The 15,901-nt window shown below is 36.6% G+C and overlaps 1 protein-coding gene across 5 annotated transcripts in view; it reads right to left on the bottom strand.

Moving 5' to 3' along the window:
- Window positions 1-15,901, bottom strand: part of LOC115238434 (SAM and SH3 domain-containing protein 1-like) — a 309,609-nt gene that overhangs the window by 103,316 nt on the left and 190,392 nt on the right. Inside the window, exon 1 of one of the 5 annotated variants that reach the window (XM_029812277.1) lies at window positions 3,656-4,256. The exons of 3 other annotated variants lie outside the window; for them this stretch is intronic. The gene's annotated coding sequence lies outside the window, so the exon portion shown is untranslated. Of the gene's footprint in view, window positions 1-200; window positions 301-3,655; window positions 4,257-15,901 lie in introns of those variants that run through there. One more of the 5 variants, XM_029812278.1, reaches the window with a different exon arrangement.

Genomic DNA, 15,901 nt, shown 5'->3' with positions numbered 1-15,901 from the left:
GGGGAGAGGAAGGAGGGGGGGGGGGGGGAAGTGTGCTTTCCCGCGCAAATTCGCCGATCGGCGAGATACCATCAAATTTGGGCCTCGGAACGAGCTTTTGGAGCCGCATTATTATTTAAATGATTTGCCGAAATAATTGCTAGGCCATTAGTGCCGGTCGGTGCAAATTGCAGCGATTTTAATAATGCAATCGAGTTTACCTTCAATTATTCTCCGTCTACCTCGTTGCAATTCCGCAGCCACGTCTCCGGGAGCGCCTGCAACGCGCTTTTCTCTTGTAATTTTTATTATTCAATTCGCGTTCGCCGAACGCGGTCCGTCCTGCGTTTCCTCTTTAACTAAACTGTTGCATTGCGTCCATACGCGGTACGTTAACTCCCTAGTTCGTCACTAACTCCCTAGTTCGTCACTAACTCCCTGGTTCGTCACTAAGGCCGGTATTCATAGTCCGTTCTTATATTCAAGATCGTCTTAAGTACGATCTTAAGATACTATGCGGCCATTTCATTGGTTGAATGGGATCTTAAGACGACCCAAGACCACACTTAAGACGATCTTGGATATAAGAACGGACTATGAATACCGGCTTAACTCTCTAGTTCGGCGTCAACGAAAATTAGTGGCGCCACCATCGAACATCGACTCTCTATCGGTAGCAAATAAATCATAGACATATAAAATCTATGAAATAAACGTTCTTATTTGAATTCGCGGGTGTATAAAGTATCTTTTTAACAATATTTGAAAGCTTCAGGTATGTATCGCTTCATCAATTAAATACTGTTTTTACTTGAATTTAAACATAATCGTACAAATCAGTTTCTTTCTCGCTTTGCGTTATTAAATATTGCGATGATTATTACTAATAAGACGTGAAAATGAAACTTTGGTTAGAGTAAAGTCCAGTTGAAATTAAACAAAAAATAGAATTTAATTATTAATTTTGTAATCTTTGATGATCGAATCGCTGAAAAGCAAAATTGAATAATAACCGAACTAAATACTTTTACAAACACGGAATGTATAATATATAATGCAATTTTATGATAAAATAACGCGGAATTGATGTTTCGTAATGGCAATATGAATTGTTCGAAACTGGTTTGTATCGAAAACGTTATGCTGGACACGAAGGGGTAACATACTGCTGTAACGTCGTGTGCGTATTCCGGAAGGGTGCATAATCACGCATAACGCACATGTAACGCAAGGATGGATTAGTCGTTTTTGTCAAGCCCGCAATGTCACACACATGGTACATGCGTGAGTATGAGTTAGCGTAGCGGAAAAGCACATTGTCGCGAAAGGCTTTCGTCATTCACGAGATAAAAAAAAAACTTATTTGCCGTACTTATCAAGAAGAACGCAGAAAGATATTGATTTTCTACGTATGTCCCGTTGAATGTGAAGATTTATAGGGTAGATCAAACGTATATAAAATATCATTTCCTTCGTAAATTTTCTAACAGATTCAAGATTGATTTTTTAACAGAATAAATTATAACACATTATAATACATTTTTAAGCAGAATCATTCTCTCATTTATTTTCCTTCATTTCTAAAATTTACATTACAAAAAATATCCACTAATTTTAATTCAAAGTTTAAGTATCAAAATGTTTAATAACAAAAATAATAAAAAAAGAATAAAATAATAAAATAATAAAATTTAATAATCTCAAATTCATAATAATTAAAAAAGTAATTAATTAAGAATAAATAATTGCAAAAAATAGAATAAAGTAAGTTTATGATTATATTTTTCAAATCGATTATTGTCCTGTATTAATATGTATTATATTCTAATGCCGGATTTAGTATAATATAGTTTATGAATAGCAGCCAAGAGAGTTGACATTGCGACCCGCCCCTCTTAACTCATTTGATTATCTTAATGTAGAGTTGTGGACCACGAGCTTAGGTAGCCATACGAACTTAACCCCTGGGTTATCTTTATTCACGCGATTTCAGTATAGTACTTCTGCACAATTTGGCAATCTCATTTAGACCTAACTACCTATCATTAGAAGTTTTCCTTGCACGTCTCCACAATTATTTCAAATTGTAACGCGCGCAAGAATATAGAGAAACAAAGCTACGTTGCATAATTTAATAAATAATCAGAACCTATGATTCCCTCAATTAAGATATTTACGTGCTAAAGTACGGAATATAATTTATCAAAATGTGTGATAGAACTCGGTACTTGTGTTAAATACGGGCGCGCGTGTAGAATTCGCAATTTAATGACCCCGCTGCTTTCGAGGATGATTGCTTAATGTATCCGGTGCTCTAATTGAGCGAGAGCGGTCTCGTCTCGTCGAATCCATTTGAAATGGCGCGATCGTCGTAGACAGTGACATTAAATCTTTCGTAGAAGGAGCGGCGCGCATCGCGTCAGTGCACAGTGACGAAGGAGGGTTCCCCAAATTTCGGGGCAGAACGTGCCTCAGGGGCGGACTGTCGCCCGCTGATAAAGCATTAGGAATCATCAGGCGTATTGTGCTTACGCGAGCTCGTAAATAACCCGAGTTACTTACGGGTGCCAGGCCGAAAATGCTACCGTGCTCGGAAACTCGCAAGCCCCCATTACACGGCCGACCAGGCTCTGCTCCTGCTGCGACTCCGAGACAGTTTAATGCGAGTCGCGAGAGGGTGGTACACGATGGTGACCGAGACGGCAGCGAGGGAGAACGGATGGGCGCCGCTGGGAGAAAAGGGAGAAAGGTTCGGAGGGGGTTTACGCAACGGTGAATGATGAGGGCACCGAATGGCGGTCACTTGTTAATGGTACGTTCGAAGCTCCAAAGCTTAAGGGTTGCATCGCGACACCAAGTCCGTTCCGTGTGTGTTGTAAATTAAATTGATACAGTGCCCCGTGACCCTCATCATCCTATTCCCTAATCTCTCATGACATGCGCGCATTGGTAATTTGTACGCATTACATTTAGCTAATTTCGAATCAATGAAAACCTATTTATGAATTAAATTAAATTAATTGAAAGCTTATTGATTAAAATTTGTTGACAAAATTATTTTTAACAAATTATATTAAAAATTATTTCTCTTTTACGCTCTACCAATCTATCGGTAAATTTAATATTAATATATATATTGGATTGAACGGAAAGTTCGTTCCAAAAGTTAGCGCCCAAAAACCTCTGAAATCACGGTTATTTTTTACATTTTTACAAATATCAGGGAAAGTATGCGTCTTTTAACAAAAAGTACCGAAACAAAAGTTGTAGAGAATTAAATTATCTTTCAAATGAGATCAAAGTGATTGTAGTTCGCTCCATAGATTTTGAAATAAACCAGTTAATAACCAATTTCAAATATACCGAAAAGTGTTTTTTTCGGCTATTGACGGTTATTCAAAAACTTATGGAACGAACTATTGTATATACACACACACACAAATGTAATTAACTTTTAAAATAAAATTTATATAGCTTCCGTTTTGTCATAAAATATTTATTAGATCTCATTTTACTTTATATATACTTGGTTTCAGTTAATATACATAAGTTAAAAAAAATATATATATATATATAAATGTGAGCCTATAAGAATTTCAAAAACATTGCAGATAAAATATATAAAAAGAGATATAATAAATATTCTAAATTATTAAATATGTTATAAATTACTCACTGCACGATTGCTCCGCTATCGATCGATGCCTCCTCCTTTTTCTCTTGTTCATCCTCTGCTATTCGTTCGCTCACATGGCACTTTACTCACGCAAATGTGATTTAATTATGATCGCGCACGCACTAATCAGCAAAGTACGACAATTGTACGGAATTTTATACGATACTCCCGATGTTAAACACATCTGATACGTACTACGTTATATTATGACAAGAAATGACAATATCAAAAATTACTGACATAAAGTTGCGAGTTGCTCAACATTCGAGAAATTTATGCCTTTCGCTGCAATATTAGCTTTGTTAATAAAAAGTAAGCGCACTCGTATTGTAACTTTACTGTCGTATTATAATTATAGGATGTGATCACGTTTCTCTCTCAAATGATAATGCGACGACACATGGAGAAATTAGAGTCGTTGCTACAGCCGCGAAATAACAAGATTAGATTTCGTCGCACAAAACGAAAACCAAACGTCACATGACAATATTAATTCCTTGTCATTACAAAAATTTAACACATTATAGAATAAATTTATAAGGAATATTCTATTCCTTGAAGTTTTTAAGTTAAATTATTAACTATTGATGTATCATTTTCGTTATTTCAATTACTTGATATCGTTGTGTGTATTTACGCTCTCAAAGTACTGCTGTGTATGAAGTGTGAAGACGTAGTGACGCGTCCTTTTGTTTACATACTTGATGGTATGCCAGTGAGACGTAGTGGGGTATCCCTACTACGAGAGGCTTCGAGAAGGGGAAAGGACAAATTCCGACGCGCAGAGAGACGAAAAGATTGTTATTAATTCGCGCACATTCAACGTTCGCGCATGTTAAGTAAGGCGTATTACATGTCGTTATCCGTATATAAAATTCTTCTAATCAGTAGCTTTAGATACTGAATCTATCCAGTCTTATCTTTATTATCGTTAGTTTTCCTTACATATTTTAAATATAAACTATATAATATATGGTTGCCGAGTTACATTTAAATCGGTGAAAACTTTAAAGCATGATCCGAAATACATATATTCGTCTGATAATCTTTAATTGTATTAATAATTACGTTTGACGTATCGGTATTTGATAGCGTTTTGAAATTTTATACGAATATTATAATTAACGATGATCGGTTCGCAAGATTGATTAATATAATTATTTCGCAACAAATAGCTTGTAAAAGTCTCGCGACAACGGCTGGCTATTTATCAAAACAGATATTTCGGATAATATATTCATTCGAAATGAGAATGGAAGCAAGATACGAGATCGAAATCATAAATTATTGTTTTATATACCGATATGTAGAATAATAATTATTTCGCCAATGTTCACTCTTTTGTCTCTCGAATTCGAACATATTTCGCATTGTGCTTTAAAGTTTTCATCGATTTCAATGTAATTTAATAATCATTTTTGGGTTGAGAGCGGGCAATAATACACTAATCGCAGAATCGAGTCATCAAGTAATGAAAAATTGTGATATATCAATGGTTAATTACTGATTAATTTAAAATATTCGAGAAATAGAATATTTCGTGAATTTATTTCGTAAGTTAAATATTTTATAGCGATAATACTTAACTGTGTACGATACGTGTTCGACTTGTGTTGTCTATGGCGTACAGCGCGCTATTGTTTATATACATTGTTTACATAGAGTCGTTGTGTTATCATTCGCACGATCCGAGTCGCTCCGCGTGTATCGTCGTATTATCCTTCCCGATCATATCCCATAATTATAATATTGCACAGCGAATTTGTCTTACAATACGACTGCGCTTATATTATTTATTAGCAATAGAGGCAAACACGCGGTGAGTAAGTGTAAAATAGCCACGCGATTTTCGAGTACTGAGCGGGTCGTAACTTATTTTTCGCGTTGTTCTCTGGTAATATAATAAATTACGCGTCGCGAACGATTAATGTCAGGAGTGCCAAGTAAAGTGAAGCACGATCGTTGATTAGTGCGCGCGCGATCGTAATTAAGTATTCTCGCGAGTGAGTGTCATATATAAGTGCCATGAAGGAGCAACAAAAAATGAACAAGAGAGGAGGAGCAGGCTTGGGAAGGCATCGAGCAACGGCGGAGCAACCTTGGAGTAAGCATTTTATATATTTAATTTAATTTATAATCATTTTTAATCATTTGTGAAATATTAATTGTTCGTTTATGTTGTAAAATATTAGTCTTTTAAATATTTTATATACAATTTGAATATATTTGTATTTTACAGATCAACGTGTGTATTACAACTCCGCTGTTGCGCATCGTATTGGTGAGTGATAAATTATATTTTATTCTAATCTCTTGTGTGTGTGTGTGTGTGTGAGATTTGGCAAGATTTATATCAGAGACAAGAGTTATATAGTCATAAAAATTTAAAAATAATATGACGGAAAATAGTAACAGTAAAATATTATGTTATTTATACATATATGTATAGTCATTTCAACAACCTTTTATAGTATCGACAAATTTTGAAATCTTGCTTCAAGAATTTTTGTTTCATATTTATGAAGTGACTAAATACTTTATTTTTCGCCTGCTTTGCTCCCTTTTATATTCATCATTAAAATGTAGATAATATAAATGAAAAGAAAAGACCATCATGCTTTCTCGTGTATGAATACCGTTGCTACCGAGAAATTCGTCTTTTATACATGATTAATGTAGCTGTTAACATGTTACATCTACTTAGTTTTTCTATTAATTACATAACTAAATTTAATAGTTATTAATCATGTCAAAATAATTTTGCAACTGCGATATGTCTTAAAATCTCGCTGACTAGAAAGTGAATGAATACAAGTTCGTTAAATTTCTATAGTCGCGTGATATGTTGCGCATCCATCTTCGTGTTACAAAGCATCTCGCGAATAGCGTAATGGTTTTTACGGCTTAATAATAAATTTACAAGTTGTTACTCCGACCGTATGCGATTAATCTTGTCTAACTAGATGACGTTTTAGAAACTCGTGCCGTATAGTAAAGATTAATCACCCGTATTCCAACGTTACGGTATGGAAAACTTGTATAACCAAAGTACAAGTTTTCAGATAGGACGGTGCACTGTTCAAATCATCTTTTCTGAAAACGAGACATTTTTCATGGTGCTCTGCTTTAACAAAAAAAAAAAAAACGCTCTTTCAATAAAACTGTAATACATCGTTTATACACGATTATACAGATTATTGATTTCTAATTTACTAAGCACAACGAGGAATAAAAAAATACTGATTATATTTTTATATTATTTCTCGCAAGTAAGAAAATTAGGATAAATCAAATTTTCTTTGCAAAATAAATAAGCGAAAACATTAATCAACGAACTTCGAATGCATAGTTATTTTTGCATTCAATTTATACATCAATCATCATTAAAGCACGATTATTGAGCTTTGCACACACAAGTATTGATAAACGTGGAATAAAGTTTGATTAAAAAGAGATTGCTCTCTATAGGAAACTAATTTTTCTCTTTGATAAATTTATATATAACGATTTTCTTTTCGCAATTAACATGAGTTCGATGTTGCCAAATTATGCATAGAGCTTAATGAAAACAGTTTATTACAAAAACAGTTTTTAAGGCATACAAGTACATTGATCAATAGAATATAAAATATAATTTATCATTTAGGTGTGTTTTTCTGTAAATTTGTATGAGATAAGTTTAACATTAAAATTAAAAAAAAAAGTTCAAAAAACTTTTCCCATCCTTTCATTTATTGCGAATCTGTGCATGTATGCATAAAAATTGTATACCGAATTTTAATTCTGACGAATGCAGATCAATGTAACGAAAGGATCATAAAACTTTAAGTGTATCCCAATGTTTTCCCGCGCCGAATTTCGACGATGTCGTTCGGAAATAAAATAATTATTTCATGTTCGCTCACAATCGAACTGTAGTTTAAAACGCTTGATTTGTCGGGCGGTTTCGGTTGATCGCCATCCATACATCACCAAATCGATGACCGGCCATTAACGGATTTAATGCGAGCGCTCGACACGAAGCGCTAATAAAATGTTCGAGCGTGTTAACGATCTTTTCGTATACGTTCAGTGCGTTTTATTATGGCCGCGACTACTTATCGCGCTTTCGTCACGCTCGCACCGAAAAGCGTCGTCGTTGCCGCGACAATTAACGGGGCTTTTTATTTCCTCTTACCATCTTTGGGCCGCTTCCTCGCGCGTTCCTATCGCGAGACCACGCCCGCCGACGTTTTTATCGGCCACACTTTATTACACTGCATTACTGCCGTAAACTATCGAGCCAATGAAGGATGCGATGGTGCGGAAAATACGAACGTATACATTGTGCACACAGCAAACTTGCCAATAATATTTCTACCGGTGGGATCTTTAAATTATCACTTTATACTAGCAATCTAGATAAGCAAACCAATAAAACGCAATATACAGAGTTGCCGCGTTAATTATACTTTTATTTCACTTTAAGAGATAATTTAAGTTCTTGTATATCAAAGAAGAAAAAGAGAAAAGGAGAACGAAAAGAAAAGAATATGCCTTAAACATCTTATTATTTTATATTTAGCTTAAGCAAAAAATAAAAAATATCTTTTGCATAAATGTATATATTTTTTACGATAATAAATTAATTTAAATATTTATAAGAAACAATATTATTTTATTTCAATATCTGTTTGTTATTTTTAAATGGAATGCTACATCCTCGGTATAAACGTCTTTATATGTAAAGAGATCATTGAGATGTTTGGCAAATATTTTCACAATTTACGATAAAAGAGATTCACCAAGCTCATAGATGATACTTTGCCTTTAGCTTCAAACGAGAGCTCTATACAAAAGGTATATTCTCTTCTTTTCTGAGTAAAGAAGATACTCGGCAAACGTTTCCTTTTATACAAACACTTGCGATCGACAGTTTCCGACAAAACGATCCGCTCGCTTTCTATCATTATCTAGTGCAATGTGGTTATCTTCGAGTCATTAGGACCCTGGTAGCAAAGTGGCGACTTCCGATTTCCCCGATACGGGTTCATTACCGTAATTCGCGGGTTTCAAAAGAGAGTCGAAAAGTTTACCACCATAATATGACGTGTAACCGATTTAACTCACTGATTTTCACGTCGCTGCAAATTGAAAACGAAGAGAGCGGAAAGAGTCGGACGTGCGCGGAAATTGTGAGGCGTGCTCGAAAATCGCCAGCGATGCCGGTGCACGAAAAAAAGCCGACGTGGCGGATACATTAATATACATAGCGAGCACCGTCGTCGTCGTTTAGACGTTCGCGAGGCTCTTTCGTTACGGCTGTCTGAATTTATCCGCGAATTCCCTTTGAGCCAGGCAGTCATTAACGCCATAACCACCGCAGGCGTCGGTGGTACTTTCCCTTCCTTGCGTCTTCGCCCTCCGTCTCCCTTACATCCCCGCCCTTTTCCGGCGCTCTCGTCGGTAGTGACGAGAGCCTCGAAGAAAGGGACAGGCACAGACAGGCATTCCGCTATAGCGTGATTTTCGAGATCACCCCGCGATGCGCAAGACAGAGGGTTGGGGGAATTGTGCGTCGACCCGATGTAATTAATACTCGATGAGCCGAGTGGTAATCTTAGCGCCCTTCGTGCCATGTCGCTGCATCCCTCGCGCGTAGGATTTCTCTCCTCCGGTTATATTGGCCTTCTGGATTTATGATCACGCTACGCAATTGCTTTTACAGGCCTCGTATTAGTCCAGTCATTCGCCAGTAGTATGCAATATATATATCGGGGTAAAAAAATCCGGTATAAGGCTATCTGCACGGTTCATCGAATTAAGTAGCAATAGTTACAGAAATTAATATTGTGACTCTGAGAGATGATTAAGTATTAACATTTTTATTCGATGGTCATTCAATATGTTAGAGTGTACAATTAATATTATTAGAAACATAATTTTATCGTCATTAACCGAGAATTTTTATATTGCTTTCCATATGCTTTGCCGGTAGCTAATCCCGTGGTTGTTGCATTTTTAAAAGAAAAAAAAAAACCGATTTTGTTATGGAACTAATCCGCCATATTATTTTCCATAAAATGTCAAATGTGGCCTATTTGCAAAGTAATTACGGAGTAATAATAATTACAAAGTAATATAGCGTGTACGCGGATCGAGAATGAGCACGTAAAAATGATTTGTGGCTTCTAAATATGAACTCTCGGCCAATCGAGTTGTATACATATATACACCTCTCCCTCGTGCACGATTGAGGGAAACGCGATTGCGATTATACGGGCGTGCATTCAACGATTGTTTCTCCCCGCAAGTCTCGGGCGAATCCCATTGTTCGTTGGGCCGATGCAGCCCAGTTCCACGGCGCCGGCGTTGCGTATCGTGCGAATCCGCACTCCGCGGTAAATAACAAATGGGCCACGTCCACTGCGTAACCATGATCCATGGGAGCAGCGGACGGCGATGGTTGCGGGTGGAAGCGCGATAATGCCATGAGCGAATCGTGTTGGTGCAGCGCCATTTGATCCGCGACGGAAGAACGCGTTCTCACTCTCCGGCGGAATCGGAGCTTCATATAGCGAATTCAAGCTTATTCCAAGTGGAAATCTTGATGCATTTTTCTACAACAATATGCGAATACGCGCGAATGCAAAAGCGGGAAATTTTCCCTCTCTCCGAATTTGAGATATTCTATGAATTCTTAATTTTGTTAATAATTAACGACTACAAAATTCTAAAAACATATATTTTTTTTAATTATCATTGTAGCATACGACGCTTGTATAAAGTATCCAAAATGTCAGCAATAATAACATTCTAACGGCATATTCCTGAATTGATTTTTTTTTTTTTTTTGGTGAAATTCTATTTACAGTAGGTATTTCTATTTAATGGATTTTTCAAATTGTTTTTTTGGTATAATATTTGTACTAGCATCGACATTGATGTTAATACATAAATGCATATGTAAAAACATGCATAAAAGCGTACCATTATCCATCGTCAACAGCTAATTTAGTATGGTGTATAATTAATATTTTATGCATGTCGGATAAAAAACAACACACTATTAAATGGATACAGTTTTGCCTTAAAACACATCAATCTCACTGATATACACGCATATTTCTCTTCCACAATCCGATAATATCTCACGAATATACAAATTATTATATACAAAAAGCGAGTTCTTCCATTGCATGTACTACAAAAGTCGAAATAATCTCGCAAACATCTCTTGGACGTCTGGAGATCTGTTATAAATGCCTTTGCGTTGTTTGAGATATTAATATTTTATTCCCATGTCGAGCGATATTCTCGTATTCCGAGTAGCTATAGCGAGACCCTCGTTAAAGTTTGATCGATGCAAGCTATGGTAACCTTTAAGAAAGAGAGAGAGAAAGAGAGCGAGCTCGGAGGTAACCAAGCAAGCGGACAGACGAAAATCTTTTCGCGTGCTGGAAACCCATTTTATTCCTTCTCGCCCGACATCGTAGGCGACGTTGCATGCACGCGTATTCCCTGTGTTCGGCTCGACCCGATTTCGGACCGAATCTGATTCAAGCCAATTTCAATGGTAGAGGAAAATGGTCCTCGAATCCTCTTTGAGTGCCCGACTTTAAATTTTCGATGCAATCTGCGAAGCGCCGCTCCGGAAGGGAGGTCGACGCGCGCATAGTTGAATCCTCTATATTTTAAGATTTGTAGGATGCGCGCACAATTTTGCATCTAATATGACACAGTACGAGAATGTCGCGTTGAAACAAGAAATCCAAATATCTCGGTGAGCTATGGAAATTCGCGTCGAATCGACTTACAGAGAGATAGACATCGCTCCGCCTGTGCATTTCCTTTTAAATAATTTCGCTTTACGTACGCTTAAACGAAACTCGAACTCGGAGATGACGATTTATATAGATTTCACTCCGCTCTCGGCAATCGTCAAAGTTATTGCGTTCGCGATGTGTAACTTAAACGCTCCGTAATTCGCTTTCGAAACTATCTCGACGTCTATTTACTATCGATTTACATACGGGACGTGTCTATATGCGTAATGCGAAATCCTTATCGGATTTCCATAATTTCAAACTATCGGCATATTTTTAAATCAAAGTTAAACTTGAAAAATCTCACTTTTCATTAGTTAACAAAATCACGGCAAACATAAAATATCGACATATTGGTATAATTTAATAGAAAATAAAGTTTATTTATTTAATTTATATAAATATTTGTAATATAAACTATTAAAAATATCTTCTATTTTAATTATTATCTTAAGAAAATTATATTCTTTCTATTCAAAAATATCGACGAAATGACAGAGAATTATTAATTTAAAACACGCACATACATTACACGCATTAAATGATCGATCTTCTATCTCATTAATATCTCGAAAGATAATAGAATTCGATAAAGTAACAATGTATGCACAAAAGAATATCTTGTGTTAGGATTGTATAGACAAATAACACGACTTTATCTGCTATCTTAGTAAGCAGACATCAGCATAACAATTTCATCTCCATCATCGTGCCTTTTACAAGTTCCGCGACTCGACAGTACACATGGAGGAGTACGAGGTTGAGAGATAAAAATATCTCGCGCGCGAGAGAAAGCTCGCCTGGCATGAATAATTCAAACGCACTTCCTAGATAGCCGTGTGACAATCGGGGAAAAAGGACGGTCAATCGTTCGCTTTATCCTTCCTTTCCGTGCCACGCTTTCGCGGATCGTCACGGCCGGAGGACGACCGAGTAGCGAGCATCTCGAGCCTCGAGATGGAAACGTTTCCATGGCGCCGTCGCGACGTTTTATTAACGATCGTAAAATCGTTCAATGATTATCCGGTTATTCCGGTGCGCCGTGGAGGTTTTTTGTCGCGCAAACCTATACGTACAATCATAATTCGATAAACGATACGCAGTCAGTTACATGCATATGCATGTATTACGTAGGCCTCGGCGACGGACGAAAAGAGGAAAAAAAAAAAAAGGAGAAAAGTAGGGAAGGCAGTCGGTGCGCCGCGAGCAGCCCCAGTGCAGGAAGCACATAACAAAAGAACAAGGGAAGGCTGCCCACAATGAATAATGGATAGACGAAATATGCTGAACCTCTCCGAGTATATATAGAGCGTGCTTTCCGCTTGGATCCTTCCGCCTGCTCCACTCGCGCGCGCACAAGAGAGAGAGAGAGAGAGAATAGGGGGAAATAAAAGATAAAGAACAACATGTTGCCGCGGTAAGCTACTCCTTTCAACCCTCCGGTCGTAAAAAGTAAAACGTCGGGTGTGAAATCTCATCCACCGAGCATCGTGACGTCAGACATGCGCGTCTACGTATATGTGTATATATAGTGAATATAATATGTGCGTACACCGGGTGTAAGCTCCCTCTCTTCGTAGAGAAAGCTGAATTATTATAGCATATATATATACGCGGCATTTACGCGATAGATATTCTCGGGCGTAGCTGAAAATTACGAGCAGTGGGCTACTTACTTTAATAATGTATAATTAGAAAATCCAAATGCACATTTCGTTATGTGTAAATATTATCAGGGACTGGCAGCTCGCGTGCTTTATGAGCGGCTGTGGTCGAAGCCTCTCTCTCTCTTTCTCTCTCTCTCTCTCCTCGTGCTATGTTTAATACGTATTTCTCCCTTCGTGTGCTTAAGCTATCTCGCGGCTGTTGTATTGTATTTACATTTTACATACGTATGCGAGAATGATGAGTAAAACGCGATCGCTGAAATAAAAAAATAATCGAATTTATCGAGTGAGTATTCGATAAGGTTGTGCATTATAAAATGTGTTACTTTCGTGTTATAAAGATTCGGTATCTCTTGTAGCATATATATTAAATTAATACTTACATATATGTTGATCAATTTCAATACGTAATATATAAAATTTATATTAAAAATATATAAATGTGAAAAATATATATTGAAATGTACTTTCAACAAGTTTTATTTTAAAAAAATCTTTTGTCTCATATATTAATATCCTGTATTATCATTTTTCGTGGAATCAAATGTGCGCTGGATGAATTTTTAAATATAAAAATTTTTAATATTAATATCGGATGATCTGCATATGATAGAGATTACATTTGAGGTTTTTCGCGAATATCGTATAATCAATTTACTTGCCTGCGTATATAGTACACGTTTGACAGACTACATTTCTTTTAATGTTATTGCTAGAGAAGGAAACGTTACATAAGAATAGGTATTAAAAGAATCGTATTCTTAAAAATTGTATATAGTTGAAAAATATGAATATATTGTACAATTAAAAATAATGAAAAATCAACTTGTAATAATCAAAATATAAAGATGTTAAATATTAGAGAAAAAAAAAATTTTTTTGAGAAAAAACAAAGCTTGTTTTTTTTACAAAAAATTGTTTTTATGAAAAAAAAATTTTTTTTTTTTTTTTTACTATATTTCGATTAGCCAATCAAATCAAGTATGTAAAAGTATAATATAATCTTCATACAGTAAACGTCTAAATTATCCTCGTGAGTTTAATCCCCATATCCTCCCTCTCTCTGCGTTTTCTTTTGTGCTTGTGTAAATGCGCTTTCGTGCAACGTAATTCGTATTCCGGTCGGAAGAAAGGTATTAAAAGGGTGATCCTCGTAGCTCAACACTAGGGGTTAGCAACGGCGACTGACTTCCCGTGGACGCGGAAAAGCCGCCAACGCGATGTAAACGCGCTGCTCTCTTTTTCGCGCTTTCTTTGTCTAACGCCTCGCTAAGTTCGCCATATTTTCGTCTTTTCCAGCTTTTTCGCATTTCCCGTCACGTTTCGCTTTCGCGTTTCACACGCAACAACGACGAAACGTGTTAGCGGATTTCGCATAGGCGGACTGCTAATTAAGTGGGTAACTTCCACCCTTTGCCCCCCGATGTTCTTTGTCGTATCCCGCCTCCCTCGCCGCTTACTTATCGGCATCTCTTGCCAAAAGCAAATGAGAGTAATTGGATAATAAAATAACCTGCGGAACGTCGGGAACAATATCGGAAGGTGACGAGGACAGATAGATAGAAAGTGAGAAGAAGAGAGAGAGAGAAAAAGAGAGGAGGTGCGCATAGAGGTGCGAAAACGCGAGAAGAGAGAGATAGAGAGAGAGAGAGAGAGAGAAAAGAAGAAATGGAAATGAGTGGCAAAAAATAAGAGCGGAGGCGGAACGAAACGGCGGAATAAAAGGATTTGCGCTTTATAATCGTGAGACTGTCTGGCCACGATGAATGAGCAGGCCGTTTAAAAAAGATTGGGTCTACCGGATGGCTGGTGGGCTGGCAGCGTGCCTACTGCTTCCACTTCTCTGTCCCTCCCGTTTCGTTAGTTCCTCTACCATCTTCGTCGTAGTCGCGATCGTCGCATTGACGACTTTGTCCGCGTATTAATGGATAAACGGATTCGATTTCGAGCCAATGAGCTCGACACGATCGAAATACGAACTCCATCGGCGGAATCGTCACTTTTATACCGCGTATTCTTTTTAGTGAAATACTACATCGTACATATTCGCCCATTCGTTACGAATATATGTGCAGATCGATATCGATAAAACATACAAGGGACAATTTTTAATGCCGCGTAATCCTTCAGTGGTGTTTCTCGCCAGAATGTTCCTTTCGTTAGTTTTCAAATGAATAACAAAGCGAAATAATTTATCTGCCTACGATTCTCAATTTTTATATACGATTAAAAAAAACAAATGTATGATGTGTAATGAACGATACATCGAAAATATTTTGATCTGATCGGTTCTGTACTTCAGTGTATAATGCACATCCAAATAGCAATTTTATAATGATAATAATAAATTTATTAATTTGATGGTAACGTAATATAATCGCATTAAAAAATTATAAATTTAATATTGTTGGGTTTAAATATATAGAGTAAAAAATGCTTTCGCATTTGCTAAATAACAATTTCGATCAAATTAAATTAAGATAAATATATAGACATTTATCATAATAATACGGTCTCATTAATAATTTTTATGTGTATTAAAAAATCAGTGAATGAAATATATCAGTCTGTAAAAAGGAATTGTTTGATTGATAAAAGTTTAATGAAAATTGATTGCGAATATTGAAATCTACGGCACATTGAACATTCACGATAAATTGGACATCGTAAAGAGATGGAAACGCTTTTAACTTAAAGGAAGAAGCCATCTAACTTGAGAGAAATAGCACATTTATCGTCAACATTGGTCATTCTCCGTTTCAGATAGGTTCAAC

The sequence above is a fragment of the Formica exsecta genome, unplaced genomic scaffold (assembly GCF_003651465.1).
Source record: "Formica exsecta isolate Colony F162 unplaced genomic scaffold, ASM365146v1 scaffold337, whole genome shotgun sequence".
Taxonomy (NCBI): Eukaryota; Metazoa; Arthropoda; class Insecta; order Hymenoptera; family Formicidae; genus Formica; species Formica exsecta.
This window is presented reverse-complemented; position numbering and strand designations above follow the sequence as displayed.